This window comes from Triticum aestivum, chromosome 1B (assembly GCF_018294505.1).
Source record: "Triticum aestivum cultivar Chinese Spring chromosome 1B, IWGSC CS RefSeq v2.1, whole genome shotgun sequence".
NCBI lineage: Eukaryota > Viridiplantae > Streptophyta > Magnoliopsida > Poales > Poaceae > Triticum > Triticum aestivum.
This window is the reverse complement of record NC_057795.1, coordinates 176498552-176513419: the sequence shown is the minus strand read 5'-3', so window position 1 is coordinate 176513419 and position 14868 is coordinate 176498552.

Here is a 14868-nt window from a genome sequence, read left to right as displayed (position 1 = left end):
TGTTGTGGAGAGAAAAAGATAATCACTCCACTATATATGTACGCAGGAGCCTGAGCGCTTGCTTTACTAGGGTTGTTCTCTTCATTCTCTCATCCTCTCTAGATATAAACAAGATAGTGGTAGCGACATTTTCTCTCTGCTCACCACTGGTCACAGATCCGGCCGGATCCCTTCGGTCGGTGTGTGTAGAGGACTAAAAGGTGCATCATTCATGCGGTCATCGCCGCCGAGGGAGGAAACCCAAAGGTACAAGAGGGGACCGATCCTCTGCCCGTGCCATTCTCTTCGACACAGCGCCGGCTCGGGAGGTCCTCCGACCCTTCTTCCTCCCTGCCGTATTGTCTGTAGATCTGACCCGCCGCCGCCGACATCCCGGCGACCCTCAGGTATAAGTTCTTCGAAAGCGGCCTTGCTCTACTACCCCAACTCCCCACATGTCTGCATGTGCATCTTTTTCTACTCCCATCAGCTCACCGGATACCCAACCAGTCTCTTGGTTGAAAAGGGAAATAATAGGAAAACGCAGTACAAATTGGATAAGGAACAGATCTATTATTGGTTGAAAAAAGGATAGAAAGTGGCGGCTGGTGGACAAGTCAATAGAGTATGTCCAGGATTAGATTTGTTGCCCTCACATAGTAAAAGGGTCCAGGATTAGAATTGCTGCCCTCACATAGTAAAAGGTCTCAGGATTAGATTTGCTGCCCTCACATAGTAAAAGGTCTCCAGGATTAGATTTGTTGCCCTCACATAGTAAAAGGTCTCCGGGATTAGATTTGCTGCCCTCACATAGTACAAGGTCTCCAAGATTAGGTTTGCTGCCCTCACATAGTAAAAAGTCTCCAGGATTAGATTTGCTGCCCTCACATAGCATGAACAAACTCGGCATCACCACTTTATGCCTCCTTGTAGGTACATTGTGCTGATGTGTCCACTGTCGCATGTCCTTATACCAACCTTTTGTTGTTGTTAATGTAAGGGCGCATGTAAAATGAAGCGATCAGACTGTTACCTCAGGGACATGTCTAACCAGTGTTATTGTTAATCTAATGCCTCCAGTGATAAGATGCAATTAAACTGTGTTACAAATGGCACTCCTGCTATTTTCCCCAATATGATAAGTAAGTTGCTCCTTTACGCTGCTGAGTGTCTTGGTGTCCCCACCGTCCCATGCCCTTAAACCAACTCTTTAGCTGTTGTTGATTTACTGTGTCCAGTAAACAAGCAATGCCACCATTAAAGTAATCCCATATTTGAGGAATCTCATTGTTGATCGTAATGCTTCTGGTAACATGAAGCATTGCTGACGTTTTAAAATTTCTACTGTCCTTGCGTGATTGCCATGAACATAATTAAGATGCTTCTTTTCATTTTGTATATGTTTCGTATATTCTTATTGACCAGCAACTGTTTACTTTCTATCTTTTTGTGCAGATAGGGATATCCATTTCACCTTGTTGCTATTGTGACCTTTTGGTGAACTGCACAAAACACTTCTTTTTGGAACGAGTGTCTTGTGCAGTTCAACTAAAATGTCACGTGGGCAACATCTCTCAATTTTGGTGGAACTGCACAAAATGGTGATTGGAGTTTCCAAAATCTCCGTCAAGTTCTGCTGGTAATATCGTGCAACATTTTATTAGCCTTTGCAAGATGAGCCGTCACTGTCACCACAATGGCACTTTATTTTAGTGGAACTGCACAAAAGGATAAGAAAATTATGGTTGCACCTTACATGAGCCGGACAGTCAAGCTTAATGTTCCTCAATTTTAGTGCAACTACTAAAGAAGAACCTGCCAGCTCAGGAGAGCAAGTACTTCTTGCTAGCTGAATGATGCAATCTTTGCTTCATTTTAGGTGAACTGCAGAAAAAGGCGCATGAATTGAATCATGGAGCTGGAGGTTGACCTCATCCAAGTGGAGCTGCAAGTTGAGTTCAAGGAGGCCACTATTAAAGTGAAATCATGATCTTCTTGTTTGTGCTATGCAAACAGGAATACTCAACTACAGATGTTGTGATGGTCAAGAGCATTCGCCAAGTTCTTCGATTGTATGACATGGCTAGCCAAGATGGATTTAATCCTGATATTCACTTTATCAAAAGGCTCTAATGGGTTGGTTCTGAATCTTGCAAGCTGGGAATCAATGAGATGTGTAGGCATCTTTGTTGTACTTATTATTTGAATCTTATTTGTTGGTTCTGAATCTTGCAAGCTGGCAATGATATGTGTAGGCATCTTTTGTGTACCTATTATTTAGATCTTATTTGTTGGTTCTGAATCTTGCAAGCTGGGAATCAATGAGATGTGTAGGCATCTTTGTTGTACTTATTATTTGAATCTTATTTGTTGGTTCTGAATCTTGCAAGCTGGGAATCAATGAGATGTGTAGGAATCTTTTGTCTACCTATTATTTGGATCTTATTTGTTGGTTCTAAATCTTGCAAGCCGGGAATCAATGAGATGTGTAGGCATCTTTGTTGTATTTATTATTTGGATCTTATTTGTTGGTTCTGAATCTTGCAAGCTGGGAAACACGGCATGATGATGCATAGGACAACAACCATAACAAACAGTTCAAACTTGGTAGTATTATCTTTGTGAAAGTACGACAAATGTGTTGATCGTGTGCGTCCTGAGAATAATAATTCTAATTGTTGTGCATGTTGATCCTGTGGCACTGATAGAACGAGCCAATGCATTGCTTGTTTAAATATAAATTTCTACTAAAGCTAATTAAATTTAAGTAACGTGACCACTAACTCCTGTTATTATAGTACCAATACAGATCCGCTCGTGAACCGACGTGTGGCCGGAGTAGGTTTCTTAATGGAGGACTTTGAATGCGCCGAGGGTGCATCTTCTGCTGGGGGTGCAGCGGATGAGGGAGGGGTAGTAATTGCTGTCGCCTGTACACACTCAGTTTACTATTGAATCCAGTTCCCCAAGAGCTGAAAAACGAACTGCTGCCGCCGCCTACACACTCGTTCACTTGAAGAGACTCCAATGGCGATCCGAGGGGTGAGCCTGCTGGATATGGACTTCAGCAAGGAGTTCCCCTTTGAGTTCGCTGTTCATTCCTATGGCTGCACCAAGTTGAATGTGATGTACACCAACGATCCGAACTCGGTGAAGCTCTGCCTCGCCGAGTTCAAGCAGTACCTACAGGACGAGAAAACACAAGGTTGTAGGACTAGACCTTGTGCCCATCCATTCGTCTCCTTATAGGGACCATCGGATCGCCGTCGCCCAGCTATGTGTGCGGGACGAGGTTCTCATCTACCACTTCTGTAGGGCCATCAGAGGTTCTGGAGCATTCACTCGTTTCATCGGCAACACCGACTGCACCTTCTCTACAGTGGAGAGAAGGAAGAACGTGACGATTCAGCCATCTGGTGCAACAAGCTTGTCGACATCCAGAAGCAATACAAGATCATCAGCAATGGGCAGGAGAAGGACTCTGTGGTTGACCTCGCCGAGACCATCATCAACCCCTGATATGCCAACATGAAAGAAGACAATGATACTAAGGACCTGAACACGTGGGAGGTACCACTGAATCTAGCCTACATAACCTACGCGGCCAAGGACGCATACGCATACTACAACATGTATAGGCAGATCTTGGACATGAGGGCGTGTCTGCTTCCCGTAACCGACGAGTACACGGACAGCCGCAGCGTCATGATCAAGCGTGCCAGAAAGGTCTAGATGTTGTACTTTATCTGTTTATAAGCACCTTTATCATCTGAGCGTTTCATGCATCATCCTATGTGTCGTAGTTATCTGTTTTGTCCGAAATATTTCTTTTAAGAACCCATTAACCAGTTTGCTTTTTTAGTGGCTATTTTCTTATGTATGTTACTAGTTCACTTGTCCATTAAACAAACTAGTTCACTCGGCTACCGTGCTATGAATCTCCTTCCTCCCAACATATTCCCCTCCTCAGGTGGACCCAGCAGGTCTCGTACACAGACATATGGGACCAACCACCTATCCATTTGTATTTCTTTATTTTGTTCAATCTTTCGTCCTCTTCCTATACAGCGGTTGGCCATCATAGCCTATGGTGTTGGCCAGGCCATCCCTCTACTACCACACATTGTCTGGCGGCGGCAGCTCCACCGGCCCACCCTACACCCGAACAAGTCAACCCTCGTACTCCCCTCCGCCAGTGTCTTCCCCCGCTCCGGTTCATTCGGTTCGAGGTCTCAACGTCGTCCTTTGCCTTGGTGCTCTACCCGCGGCGCCGCCGTCTGTCGTTCCCAACATGGTCAGCAAAACAAGAGGAATCGGGAGACAACTGTTCGTCGAGAGACTGACAGTCCCGGGCCCACCAGGTCCATGGCCTAGGTTTTGTTGTTTAACATGGGCAGCCCACGACATGTTTCAACATTTTTTGGATCCAGCAGGTATCAAGTGGCCTCTGGGCCTCCCAACCTAGCTTGTCTATAACATTAGCAGCCCAAGTTATGTTTGTTTTTTCAAGACGATGCACAACTCAGTTCTATTTTTCGTTTTCATTAATCCTATATCTGAATTTTCTCCCACTTTCTTTTTCGATGTAAACTGAGTTTTCTCCCAGTACTTTTCCCTAGAACCAACTCAACTGTCCCACCTCTAGCCTAAAAAATAATAATACCCCACGTACTATTAACTCATCAAATTTAAATGATATTTTATTTCGTAAGTTGAAAGTTCTTACAAAATAATAATAATAATTGTTTATAGTTTATATATAACTTGGCAAATTAACTCCTAGTGATTGTGTACATAAGCTTGCAAAGATTTTACTGACCAATGCAGTAATAGACGTGCAATCATGTGTTTATGTTTTTATAGCATTTCTCTGTCTAGCCCAACATGATATTTTCACCCAGCCCAGCAAGTCCACGGATTTCGAGAAAAATGCAAATGGGCTTTAAATTCTACCATATATATAAACAAGCTGCATAGATGCTACATCATTTTTTCACCCAGCCCACCAAATGGACTAAAAAAACAAATGGACTGGCTGACATGTGGGCCAGTAGGTCGAAGCCTAAGAAGGCGTTGGATTTACATCCAACGGCCGGCATTCTTCTTCAATCTCTCGTCTTCTTCCCCCAGCGCTGTCGGGACCGCCTTCTCCAGCCTTCGGCGTCTAGCAACGTTGTTTTGCGCTCCTCAGCGAAACGCTACCCCGCTGACAGTCAGGCCATCCCTCCACTCCGCACCTCCTGTTATTCTCTGCCGAGTGTAGGCCCACCCCACACCCGAACCAGTCAAGTTTCCCACTCCTCTCCGTCTGCGACTCCACTGCCGCGTGTTCCCCATCTCCGGGTCGTTCCAGTCTGGGGCCTTGCCGTCGTCCACCGCCTCGGTGCGCTCGGCACGGCGTGGTCAACATACGAGAGTCATCGGAAGAGGACTGTACGTGGAGAGCCTGACGGCTGGGACCCACAAGGTCCATGGTCGCACGCAAGGAAAGTTCCTCCTTATTACGCACTGTATGTGGACTGTACATGGGAAGGGCTTCTGTATTTCGCGAAAAAAATGTTTCCCCCACTGACAAGTCAGACCCACCAGCTATATCTTCGCACGCAAGGAAGTGCCTCCTTATTACGCACAAAAAAAAAGAATACCCCCTGCTAGCTGGGACCCACCATAGTGGGTGGCTGACTTGTGGGCCTACTAAGTTGACAGGGACGGAGGGCTTTGTCAACTTAGTCAAATATGCACGATTCTAGCTCCAGTGACCGTACGATGTCCATCCAACGGCCATAGTGCTTCTTCAACCTCTGGTCTTCTTGCTCCAGCCGCCCAAAGCAGCGCCGGTCGTGTCGCGTGCTCCTGCCTCTCGTGGCCGGCTGTGATGCCACGGAGGCCTCCGCACCCCCTACTACTCCCACCGCTGACCTAGGGCATCCCTCTACTCACCCACACCCCCTGTTATTCTGCGGCGACGGCAGCCTCACGCCGCAGCCGAACCAGTGAACCTCGTACTCCTCTCCGCGTGGGCATCCACTGTCGCGTCTTCCCCGGCTCCGTGTCGTCCCCTTCCTAGGCCTCGCCATTGTCCACCGCCTTGGTGCTCTCGGTGTGGCGTGGTCAATGTGGTCAACGACCGACTTCCATCGGAAGAGTACTGTACGTGGAGAGGCTGACAGCTGGGTCCACGGCCGCGGCTGGGTCCACGGCCACAACCCAGTTTTTTTGTGATTTGCCAAGTAAGTCGCTTTGTCATGCCTGTTAGGCTACAAATCTTTCAAGACGAGGAGAGCTTCATTCGGCTGGCCGAGAAAATGGCCTATCAATAATGAGAAATGGGTTGTACATTTTTAAAACACATCAAACCAGCAATTAGTTTCAAATTTATTTTTTTCATTTCAAGATTTTAAATTGCATTGATTTTTATGCGTGGACAATTTGTTGGATTTTATATTGATATACATTTATTTTTAAAATTAGTTTGAATGTGACTCGAAATTTCGGGATTAAAAACAGTTCGAATCTCACCAAAATATGCAAAATTTCATATAATTTTTTAACCGTAGCCATAATATGGGCTGTAATGCTAAAAAAAGAATATGGGCTCCAAAAAAACCCTTAAGAATTAGCAAATGGGCTGTAAATTATTAGAAATAATGGTAGATGGGCTGTATACTATTTTCCACAGATTTGAGGCTTTCCTAAAAAAAGGTTGATGCACAAGCAGTGACTGTTGGATTTCCATACAACGGCTGTCGTGCTTCTCCAATCTCTGCTCTTCCTGCTCCAGCCACTCAAACAAGCGCCAGCGGGACTGCCTGCTCCCTCCTTCCCGCAGCCGGTTGTGCTGCCGCACAGGCCTCACCGCCCCATCGTACTCCCATCGCTGGCCTAGCCATCCCTCTACTCACCCACACCTGCTATTATTCTCCGGCGACGGCAGATGAACCAGTAAACCCTCGTACATTCATACTCCCCTCCGCGTGGGAAACAACTGCCGAGTCTTCCCTGCCTCCGTGTCGTTCCCTTCCTAGGCCTCGCCGTCGTCCACCGCCCTGGTGCTCTTGGCGTGTCCTGGTCAACATGGTCAACAGCCGACATGCATCTGAAGTGGACTGTACGTGGAGAGGCTGACAGCTGGGTCCACGGCCGCACGCAAGGAAATGCCTCCTTATTATGCGCAAAATAATGATTCCTCCACCTGACATCTAGGACCCACCAAAAGGGCCTCTGTATTTCGTGAAAAAACGTTACCGCCGCTGACAGCTTGGACCCACCAGCTATATCTTCGCACACAAGGAAGTGCCTCCTTATTACGCACAAAAAATGAATACACCCCCTGCTAGCTGGGACCCAGTATAGTGGCAGGCTGACTTGTGGGCCTACTAAGTTGACGGGGACGGAGGGCTTTGTCAACTTAGTCAATATGCATGATTCTAGCTCTAGTGACCGTACGATGTCCATCCAACGGCCGTAGTGCTTCTTCAACCTCTGGTCTTCTTGCTCCAGTCGCCCAAACCAGCGCCGGTCGTGCCTCGTGCTCCTGCCTCCCATGGCCGGCTGCGATGCGGCGGAGGCCTCACCGCCCCCTACTACTCCCACCACTGGCCAGGCCATCCCTCTACTCACCCACACCCCTTGTTATTCTGCGGCAACGCAGCCTCACACCGCAGCGAACCAGTGAACCCTCACACTCCTATACGCGTGGGCATCCACTGTCGCGTCTTCCCCGGCTCCGTGTCGTCCCCTTCCTAGGCCTCGCCGTCGTCCACCACCCTGGTGCTCTCGGCGCGGTGTGGTCAACATGGTCAAGGAACAGCTTCCATTGGACGTGGACTGTACGTGGAGAAGCTGACAGATGGGTCCACGGCCGCAGCAAGGAAGTGCCTCCTTATTACGCGCAAAATAGTTATTCCTCCACCTGACAGCGGGGACCCACTGGACGGGCCACCGTATTTCGTGAAAAAACATTCCCCCCTGACTGCTGGGACCCACCAGCTACATCTTCGCACGCAAGGAAGTGCGTCCGGGCAAAAAAAAACGATTCGCCTCCCTGACTGCTGGGACCCACCAGCTACATCTTCACATGCAAGGAAGTGCCTGGCAGTCGGGACCCACCTGGTCTAAGTGTACGTACTGTTGTCATTCTGGTCGCGAACGTGTACGTACATACTGGTCAATGTAGAGGCGTGCACGTGTCGTAGTAGAGGCGTGCACGTAGCATGTACATGTACGTACAACGGCCAGGGTGCAAGAAAGTAAATACGGCCACGTACGTACATGCGGGCGGGATCTCGAACACCTACTCGCGCGTACGTACTGCCAGGGCTCCTGTACATGGTTGGGTTGGAACGGAGAAACTGCATCTCCGCCGTGTTCATGCGGAGGCAACAGAATGCATCGTGTTCATCGGGAGGCAACGGAACGCATGGGAGCCAACCGGATTGGACGGAACAGCTGATGAACACGAGGCCTGGCGTACCGCAGAACGGAGGAAAAGGTGTTGTGTTTGACCGACCACGTTCAAAACATGATCCTCTTCATCGGGGGGGGGGTCTGGCATACCGCAAAACAGAGGAAACAGACTTGTGTTGGATCTCTTACGGTCGAAACGAGGTCCTGTTGATCGGGAGGGGTGTGGCGTACCGCAAAACGGAGGAAACGGACTTGTGTTGGAGCGCTACGGTCGAAACGGGGGTCCTATTCATCGGGAGGGGTGTGGCGTACCGCAAGACGGGACTCCACGGGATACTATTCATCTCCATCGTCGACCCCCTCCAGCCTTCATGGGCTACTGTTCATCCACCGTCGACCTCCTCCAGCCTCCACCTGCGACTATTCATCCAGCCTCCACCGTGCGCTACTCCACCGGCTACTGTTCAACCACCCCTCTCCACGGGCTCCCGTTCAACTACCCCTCCACGGGCTACTGTTCATCCACCCCCCCACCATCTACTGTTCATCCAGCCTCCACGGGGTGGTCCTGTTCATCCTGCCCTCCACGGGGTCCTGTTCATCCAGCCCCAACCGGCTCGATCAATCGGGGCCCTGTTCATCCAGAGGCAACACCACGGGGTCCTGTTCATCCACCCCCACCGGGAACTGTTCATCCAAACCCCCCCCCCCAGTAACACTCACTGTTCATCCAGAGGCAGCATCGATCGGCTTCAGTTAGTAGCAGTAGCGAAGGAATCGCTCGATCGGGTTCAGTTAACAGCCATCGATCGATCACTCGGGTTCAGTAATGCGTAGCCTGCAGTGCAATCGCTCGGGTTCAGTTAGAGCCCAACGCCTCGCACCCACGCGCGTGCATGTATGAGAGAAACGCGCATCGCTCGGCCCCGACCACCCACCATAACCGGGAACACCCCGATATTTTCCTCGCTCTTGCTTCTACCACGGGTTTTTCCGTCGGGGACGACCCAAAGAATGTCAAGCAGCTGCGTCTTCGGTCCGCCCAGGAAAAAAAGCCCATTTTCTGTCATGATTTTTTGTCATAGAAGTAGGACCCCACCACATATATGATGATACCGGGTTTTGTCACAATTATTGTTATAGAAGTGTCATAAGTATGACATAAATTTTTCTCGTTTGGCCCAAAATGTCACGGATGTGTCTTTTTTTTTGTAGTGAGTATTGCCGACCGGCTTGATTGCCCATTGAGTTCCTTCCCCACTACATACTTGGGGATCCCCATTAGTGACTCTCGCCTGTCTGTTGCTGACTTAAGGCCCTTGGTGCTCAAACTTCAACACCGCATCGAACCCTTGCAGGGTAGATGGCTATCGAAGGCGGCTCGGACTATCTTCATAAAGTCCAACCTGTCCAGCATCCTGTTGTTCATTATGAGCTTCTACAACCTGCCTGAGACCCTGCACCATGAGATTGGCATGATCCAAGCCCGCTTCTTCTAGGCGGGCGAGGGAGACAAGCAGAAATACCACATGGTTTGATGGTCCTAGATTTGCAAACCTCGTGACCAAGGCGGCCTTGGGATCATGTCCTCCAAGCGCATGAACATCACCCTCCTTGCTCGATGGCTTTGGCGGTCGCCAATGGTGAGGGTGGTATCTAGCTGCAGGTTATCCGGAACAAATACCTTCATGGCCAACCCCTTGCTTTTTGCCAACAGACTGGTGGCTCCCAGTTATGGCAATCCATCATCCAACTGCTCCCTGTCCTTCGGATTGGGACCTCCATCGCTGTAGGAACGGGCTCTAGCCTGCTATTCTGGTTTGATAGGTGGGTTGGCGATGCCCCTTTGCAACCCGCTTCCTGGACTTGTTCGCCATCGCTATAGACCCTCAGGTCTCTGTCGAGTCGGCCCTTAGTGACTTAGGGCGGCTCGCGTTCAGGCGGCCCTTTGGGCCCCTAGAATTGAACGCGTGGCACGAGCTCCTGGACATTGTTGCTCTCCATGAGCCTGACCTCGCGAGACCTCAGGACCTCGTCTCTTGGTGCTTAGAGCCTTCGAGCTACTTCTCCAACAGATCCCTCTACAGGGCCATCATCCCCACCCCCGCCCCGGAGCCACTTATAGTGATCTGGGAGATCAAACTCCCCCTAAAGGTCAGGATCTTCCTCCGGCAATGGATCCGGGGGCGTGTCCCGTCAGGCGTGGAAGTGCTAAAGCGAAATGGCCCCGCCGATGGGATGTGCCCCCTGCGTGGGACGCTCGAGGACTCCAATCATATCTTCTTCTACTGTATTTCTGCCCACTTCCTGTGGAGTTGCCTCCGCAAAGCGGTCAGTGGTTGTTGGTCCAACGCTAACTTCCCGGATCTCTTCGCCGAGGTTCAGGCCTCGCCCCAAGCTAGCCGCCACATTAGGTGGCTGGCGGTTGGGGTCCTCGCGTGGACACTGCGGACTATCCTTAATAAGCTTGTGATTCAACACGTTCCCCTTCGGCGATCAATTGACACAATTTTTCAAATGTGTGGTTACTTGCAGCTTTGGCGGCCGCTTAGCCGTCCCCAGGATCTCAACACCATCAACAACATCATCGCTACCCTCCATGCATTGGCCATCCGCTTGGCGCCGCCGCTTCTCCGCCACCTCCAGAGCCAGATTAGATTGCGTCGTCTACGGCCTGCTTGCGGCTTACCTGCGGCATGTTGATACGTCCATTTTGCATCATGCTTTTATATCAATATTTATTGCATTATGGGCTATTATTACACATTATATCTCAATACTTATGGCTATTCTCTCTTATTTTACAAGGTTTACCATGAAGAGGGGGGATGCTGGCAGCTGGAATTCTAGCTGGAAAAGGAGCAAACATTGGAAACCTATTCTGCACTGCTCCAAAAATCTTGAAACTCCATGAAACCTATTTTTGGAATTAATAAGAATTATTGAGCGGAAGAAATACATCAGGGGGCCCACGCCCTGTCCATGAGGGTGGGGGACGCGCCCACCCCTACTGGGCGCGCCCCTTGTCTCCTGGGCCCCTTGGTGGCCCCCCGGTGTCCATCTTCTGCTATATGAGGGCTTTTACCCTTGAAAAAATCATGGGCAAGCTTACAGGATGAAACTCCGCCGCCACGAGGGGGAACCTTGGCGAAACCAATCTAGGGCTCCGGTGGAGCTGTTCTACCGGGGACACTTCCCTCCGGGAGGGGGAAATCATCACCAACTTCATCACCAACAATCCTCTCGTCAGGAGGGGGTCAATCTCCATCAACATCTTCACCAGCACCATCTCCTCTCAAAACCCTAGTTCATCTCTTGTATCCAATCTTGTATCAAAACCACAAATTGGTACATGTGGGTTGCTAGTAGTGTTGATTACTCCTTGTAGTTGATGCTAATTGGTTTACTTGGTGGAAGATCATATGTTCAGATCCTTAATGCATATTATTACTCCTCTGATTATGAACATGAATATGCTTTGTGAGTAGTTACGTTTGTTCCTGAGGACATGGGTGAAGTCTTGCTATTAGTAGTCATGTGAATTTGGTATTCGTTCGATATTTTGATGAGATGTATGTTGTCTTTTCCTCTAGTGGTGTTATGTGAACGTCGACTACATGACACTTCACCATTATTTGGGCCTAGAGGAAGGCATTGGGAAGTAATAAGTAGATGATGGGTTGCTAGAGTGACAGAAGCTTAAACCCTAGTTTATGCGTTGCTTCGTTAGGGGCTGATTTGGATCCATATGTTTAATGTTGTGGTTAGGTTTACCTTAATACTTCTTTTGTAGTTGTGGATGCTTGCAATAGGGGTTAATCATAAGTGGGATGCTTGTCCAAGTAAGGGCAGTACCCAAGCACCGGTCCACCCACATATCAAATTATCAAAGTACCGAACGCGAAACATACGAATGTGATGAAAACTAGCTTGACGATAATTCCCATGTGTCCTCGGGAGCTCCTTTCTCATTATAAGAAATTGTCTAGGCTTATCCTTTGCTACATAAAGGATTGGTCCACCTTGATTCACTTTATTTACTTGTTACTCGTTACAATTTATCTTATCACAAAACTATCTATCACCTACAATTTCAGTGCTTGCAGAGAAAACCTTACTGAAAACCGCTCATCATTTCCTTCTACTCCTTGTTGGGTTCGACACTCTTACTTATCGAAAGGACTACGATAGATCCCCTACACTTGTGGGTCATCAAGACTCTTTTCTGGCGCCATTGCTGGGGAGTGTAGCGCTTTTGGTGAGTGGAACTTGGTAAGGAAACATTTATATAGTGTGCTGAAATTTTCTGTTACTTGTCACTATGGAAACTAATCCTTTGAGGGGCTTGTTTGGGGTATCTTCACCCCAACCATAAGAGCAAAGAGTTGCTCCTCAACCTACTGAACTTTTTGAAAATATTTACTTTGAGATTCCTTCGGGTATGATAGAGAAACTGCTAGCTAATCCATTTGCAGGAGATGGAACATTGCATCCCGATTTACACCTTATCTTTGTGGATGAAGTTTGTGGATTATTTAAGCTTGCAGGTATTCCCGATGATGTTGTCAAAAGGAAGGTCTTCCCTTTATCTTTGAAGGGAGATGCATTGACATGGTATAGGCTATGTGATGATACGAGATCTTGGAATTATAAACGATTGAAGTTGGAATTTCACCAGAAGTTCTATCCTATGCATCTTGTTCATCGTGATCGTAATTACATATATAATTTCTGGCCTCGCGAAGGATAAAGCATCGCTCAAGCTTGGGGGAGGCTTAAGTCAATGTTATATTCATGCCCCAATCATGAGCTCTCCCGGGAAATGATTATTCAAAACTTTTATGCTCGGCTTTCTCTTAATGATCGCAACCTGCTCGATACTTCCTGTGCTGGTTCTTATATGCTGAAGACTATTGATTTCAAATGGGAATTATTGGAAAGAATTAAATGCAACTCTGAAGATTGGGGTTCCGACGATGGTAAGGAGTCAGGTATGACACCTAAGTTTGATTGTGTTAAATCTTTTATGGATACCGATGCTTTTCGTGGATTTAGCGCTAAGTATGGACTTGACTCTGAGATAGTAGCTTCTTTCTGTGAATCTTTTGCTACTCACGTTGATCTCCCTAAAGAGAAGTGGTTTAAATATAATCCTCCTATTGAGTTGAAAGTAGTTGCACCTATTACAGTTGAAGAAAATACTGTCACCTATAGTGATCCTATTGTTCCTACTACTTATGTTGAGAAACCTCGTTTTCCTGTTAGGATAAAGGATCATGCTAAAACTTCGACTGTTGTTCGTAAGAGTAATACTAGGACTTATACACCTCCTGAGCAAATCAATGTTGAACCTAGTATTGCTATGGTTAAAGATCTCTTGGATGATGATTTAGATGGGCATGTTATTTATTTCTGTGGTGAGACTGCTAATATTGCTAGACCTGATACTAAGATACATAGACCTGTCGTAGGCATGCCTGTTATTTCTATTAAAATAGGAGATCATTGTTATCATGGTTTATGTGATATGGGTGCTAGTGCTAGTGCAATACCTTATACTTTATATAAAGAAATTATGCACGACATTGCACCCGTTGAATTAGAAGACATTGATATTACCATTAAGCTTGATAATAGGGATACCATTAAACCAGTTGGGATTGTTAGATATGTTGAAGTTTTGTGTGGGAAGGTTAAATACCCTACTAATTTTCTTGTTCTTGGCTCCCCACAAGATGATTTTTGTCCCATTATTTTTGGTAGACCCTTCTTAAATACAGCTAGTGCTAGGATTGATTGTGAAACCATTGGCTTAGATGGTATGTCTCATGAGTTTAATTTTGCTAAGTTTCGTAGACAACCTCGTGATAGGGAACCACCTAGTAAGGATGAGATTATTGGTCTTGCTTCCATTGATGTGCCTCCTACTGATCCGTTAGAACAATATTTGCTAGACCATGAAAATGATATGTTTATGAAGGAAAGAAGGGAAATAGATGAAGTGTTCCTTAAACAGGAACCTGTGCTGAAACATAACCTTCCCGTTGAAATTCTTGGGGATCCCCCTCCACCCAAGGGTGATCCCGTGTTTGAACTCAAACCATTACCTGATAATCTTAAGTATGCTTATCTTGATGAAAAGAAAATATATCCTGTTATTATTAGTGCTAACCTTTCAGAGCAAGAAGAAGAAAGATTATTGAAAACTCTGAAGAAGCACCGAGCTGCTATTGGATATACTCTGGATGATCTTAAGGGCATTAGTCCCACATTATGCCAACACAAAATTACAGTGGAGAAAGATGCCAAACCAGTTAGAGATCCTCAACGACGACTGAATCCCAAGATGAAAGAAGTGGTAAGAAAGGAGATACTAAAGCTCCTTGAGGCAGGTATAATTTATCCCGTTGCTGATAGTGATTGGGTAAGCCCTGTCCATTGTGTTCCTAAAAAGGGAGGTATTACCGTTGTTCCTAATGATAA